Genomic DNA, 4,677 nt, shown 5'->3' with positions numbered 1-4,677 from the left:
TTCGTTGTTGCTTGGAGTAAGGCAGTTCCAGCAGCCACGTTGGCCCAAAAGGTGACCTTGAAAATAGAAGGCAGATGAGAAAGTGGAGTGTGAGACTCTGTGTTGTGGCGATAGCATCTTGGACCACTCACCTTCAGATGTATTTGACATGAATAGGAAATGCACTGCATTAGTTTGTGAGGGCCGCCATGACAAAAAACAGCCGGCTCTGCACATCCTCAGGTTCTGCAACCACAGATTCAACCAACCACAGTTCAAAAATATCTGAAAAAACAAAAACAAAAACTATAATAGGCTGGGCGCAGTGGCTCACACCTGTAATCCTAGCACTTTGGGAGGCCAAGGCTGGAGATGACCTGAGGTCAGGAGTTCGAGGCCAGCCTGGCCAACATGGTGAAACCCCATCTCTACTAAAAATCCAAAAATTAGCAGGGTATGGTGGTGTGTGCCTGTAATCCCAGCTACTCAGGAGGCTGGGGCATGAGAATCACTTGAACTCAGATGGCGGAGGTTGCAGTAAGCTAAGATCGTCCCACAGCACTCCTGCCTGGGCAACAGAGTGAGACTCCATCGCAAAAAAAGAAAAAAAGAACAATACTAGGCTGAGTTGAGTAGCTCACACCTGTAATCCCAGCACTTTGGGAGGCCAAGGCAGGCGAATCACTTGAGGCCAGGAGTTTGAGAGCAGCTTGAGCAACAAAATGAGACCCCCATCTCTTCAGAAAAATTTATAAAAATTAGCTGGGCAGGGTAGCACACACCTGTAGTCCCAGCTACTCTGGAGGTGGAGGTGGGACGATCAATTGAACCCAGGAGTTCAAGGCTGCAGTGAGCTATGATTGCGCCACTGCACTCCAGCCTGGGCAACAGAGACTGACCCTGTCTCTAAAAAGAATGAAATACAATACAATAAAATACAATAAAAAAATACATAGCATTTGCATTGTATTAAGTATTCTAAGTAACCTAGAGATGTTTTAAAGTATACTGCAGAGATTATTTTCAAATAATATACCATTTTACATGAAGACCTGAACATCTGCCGATTTTGATATGTGGGAGGTCCTGGAACCAATCCCCAGGGACACCAAGAGACAACTGCACCTCAGACTAGGAGGTTTAAACAAGAAAAGTTTATTTTCTCATAATTGTGGAGACTAGACATCTAAGAATAAAGTGTCGGCCGGGTTGGTTTCTCCTGAGGCCTCTCTTCTTGGCTTGTAGATGATCATCTTTTTAAATTGTGTTTATTTATTTATTGGCTGAGTGCAGGGGACTTTACTGATGGTACACAAAGCGGGGCTCCTAGGCTCCTCCCTCTTCAGGGAGTCTGCATGGAAACTGTGAGGAAGGGAGATTCTCATTGTGATGGGGGACTGAGTGTGGCAGGGATTCCCCAGCAGTGAGGGCCTCTCTCTTCCTCTCGTGCTCTTGCTAGGGCTGGTGGTCCAGGGGTCTTACTCCTTGGAGGCCATGTGGGCCATGAGGTCCACCACCCTGTTGCTGTAGCCAAATTCATTGTCATACCAGGAAACAAACTTGACAAAGTGGTCATTGAGGGCAATGCCAGCCCCAGCATCGAAGGTGGAAGAGTGGGTGTTGAGGTTGAAGTCAGAGGAGACAAGCTGGTGTTCAGCGTAGCCCAAGATGCCCTTGAGGGGGCGTCAGACTCCCGCTTCACCACCTTCTAGATGTCTTCGTATTTGACAGGTGTTTCCAGGCGGCAGGTGAGGTCCACGACCAACACGCTGGCAGCGGGGACATGCAAGGCCATGCAAGTGAGCTTCCCATTCAGCTCAGGGATGACCTTGCCCACAGCCTGGGCAGCAGCAGTAGAGGCAGGGATGATGTTCTGGAGAGCCCCACGGCTGTCACATCACAGTTTCCTGCAGGGGCCATCCATAGTCTTCTGGGTGGCAGTGATGGTGTGGACTGTGGTCATGAGTCCTTCGGCAATACCAAAGTTGTCATGGATGACCTTGGCCAGGGGTGCTAAGCAGTTGGTGATGCAGGAGGCATTGCTGATGATCTTGAGGCCGTTGTCATACTTCTCATGGTTCACGCCCATCACGAACATGGGGGCATCAGCAGAGGGGGTAGAGATGATGACCCTTTTGGCTCTCCCCTGCAAGTGAGCCCCAGCCTTCTCCATGGTGGTGAAGATGCTGGTGGACTCCACGATGGACTCAGCACCAGCATTGCCACATTTGATTTTGGAGGGATCTCGCTCCTGGAAGATGATGATGAGATTTCCCCGTTCTCAGCCTTGACAGTGCCATGGAATTTGCTATGGATGGAATCATACTAGAACATGTAGACCATGTAGTTGAGGTTAATGAAGGGTCATTGATGGTGACAATATCCACTTTACCAGAGTTAAAAGCAGCCCTGGAGACCAGGCACCCAATACAACCAAATCCATTGGTTCCGACCTTCACGTTCACCATGCTGTCACAGGGATGTGAGAGAAGATGCAGCTGTCTGTCGAATGGGAGGAGCAGAGAGTCAATTTTGTTTTTTTAAGAAACAGGCTTGGCCAGACGTGGTGGCTCATGCCTATAATCCTAGCACTTTGGGAGAACGAGGTGGGCAGATCACCTGAGGTCAGTAGTTCAAGACCAGCCTGGCCAACATGGTGAAACCCCATCTCTACTGAAAATACAAAAAATTAGCTGAGCGTGGTGGCTCACGCCTGTAGTCCCAGCTAGCCGGGAGGCTAATGAAGGAGAATTGCTTGAACCCGGGAGGTGGAGGTTGCAGTGAGCTGAGATCGCACCACTGCACTCCAGTCTGGGCAACAGAATGAGACTCGGTCTCAAAAAAAAAGACGGGTTCTCACTGTGTTGCTCAGGCTGGCCTCAAACTCCTGGCCTCAAGCAATCCTCCTGCCTCAGCCTCCCATAGTATTGGGATTATAGGTTTGAGCCACCACAGTGGGCCTTAAATGGTCATCTTCTTCCTGAATCTTCACACCGTCTTCCCTCTGTGTGTCTGTGTCCTCATCTCCTCTTCTTTTTTTTCTTTTCTTTGAGACTGATCTGTCACCCAGGCTGTAGTGCAGTGGCGCCATCTCAGCTCACTGCAACCTCTACCTCCTGGATTCAAGCAATTCTCTGGCCTCAGCCTCCCAAGTAGTTGGGATTACAGGCACTCACCACCATGCCCAGCTAATTTTTTTCTTGAGACAGTGTCTCGCTGTGTCATCCAGGATGGAATGCAGACGCATGATCTCCACTCCCTGCAACCTCCACCTCCCAGTTCAAGCAATTGTCCTGTCTCAGCCTCCCGAGTAGCTGGGACTACAGGCACGTGCCACCAAGCCCAGCTAATTTTTGTAATTTTAGTAGAGATGGTATTTCACCATGTTGATCAGGCTGGTCTCGAACCCCTGACCTCAGGTAATCCACCCACTTCGGACTCCCAAAGTGCTGGGATTATAGGCGTGAGCCACTGTGCCCAGCCCTAATCTTCTTTTCTTGTAGGGACACCAGTCATATTGGATTGGGACCCCCCCCAGTGACCTCATTTTCACTTAATTACCTCTTTAAAGACGTTATCTCCAGATACAGTCACGTTCTGAGGCACTGGGAGTTAGAACTTCAACATATACATTTGGAAGGGGACATATTCCAGCCCATAATACACACTTGTTAGCAGGCGTCAGGCCTATCCTGCAGCATAGCTCTGGAAATAGCCTCCTGCCCTTTCTCAGCCTGTTTCCTCTTTTGTAAACCAGGGGCTTCCACTGACGGTGCTCATGGCTGCTGTTGTGTACTGTGCTTCTTAAAAGCTCCATCTGGGGCTGATGTTTAGCTAAATTTAGGGCCAGTCTGTCCCCATCGTGGGCTTGGTGGAGCTGAAGAAGGGTGTGGGTGGACTCGCAAACAGATGGCTCCAGGCCTGCAGGTTCCCCTCCTCCGGCTGTGCTAAAGGTCTCCCTTCCTCTCCTATGGTGAGGCTCCAGGAGTGGCTCAGGCCCTCCACTGGCCACCGACCATCCTCCAGGCTGCACTCGGAGGACCTGTGCACAAGGCCTGTTCCCAAGGCCAGCCTCCGCCCGGTGGCTCCAAGCCCAGTCTGCCCTGGACCTCAGCAAAGGGATGAGTTACACTTGACAAAGAACAGTGCTAGGTGCCTTTCATGGTTAGCTTGAGAACCCCCATTTTATGAATGGAGAAACTGAGGCAGGGTCGGGCACAGTGGCTCACACCTGTAATCCCAGCAGTTTGGGAGGCCGAGGCAGGCAAAGCACTTTAGGTCAGGAGTTTGAGACCAGCCTGGCCAATATGGTGAAACCCTGTCTCTACTAAAAATACAAAAATTAGGCGGGTGTGGTGGTGGACATCTGTAATTCCAGCTACTCAGGAGGCTGAGACAGGAGAATCACTTGAACCTGGGAGGTGGAGGTTGCAGTGAACTAAGATCATGCCACTGCACTCCAGCCTGGGAGACAGAGTGAGACTCTATCTCAAAAAAACAAAGCAAAACAAAATCGAAAGAAACTGGGGGCCAGACGTGGTGTCTCACGCCTGTAATCCCAGCACTTTGGTAGGCCGAGGTGGGTGGATCATGAGGTCAGGAGATTGAGACCATCCTGGCCAACTTGCTGAAACTCCATCTCTACTTAAAAATACAAAAAGTAGCTGGGTGTGGTGGCGCATGCCTTTAATCCCAGCT

The 4,677-nt window shown here is 50.2% G+C and overlaps 1 pseudogene; it reads right to left on the bottom strand.

Annotated features, from left to right (window-relative positions):
• Positions 1–1,375: 1,375 nt before the first annotated feature.
• On the bottom strand, positions 1,376–2,447 carry LOC111526941 (annotated as a pseudogene).
• Between the last annotated feature and the right edge of the window lie 2,230 nt (positions 2,448–4,677).

The sequence above is a fragment of the Piliocolobus tephrosceles genome, unplaced genomic scaffold (assembly GCF_002776525.5).
Source record: "Piliocolobus tephrosceles isolate RC106 unplaced genomic scaffold, ASM277652v3 unscaffolded_17658, whole genome shotgun sequence".
Taxonomy (NCBI): Eukaryota; Metazoa; Chordata; class Mammalia; order Primates; family Cercopithecidae; genus Piliocolobus; species Piliocolobus tephrosceles.
This window is presented reverse-complemented; position numbering and strand designations above follow the sequence as displayed.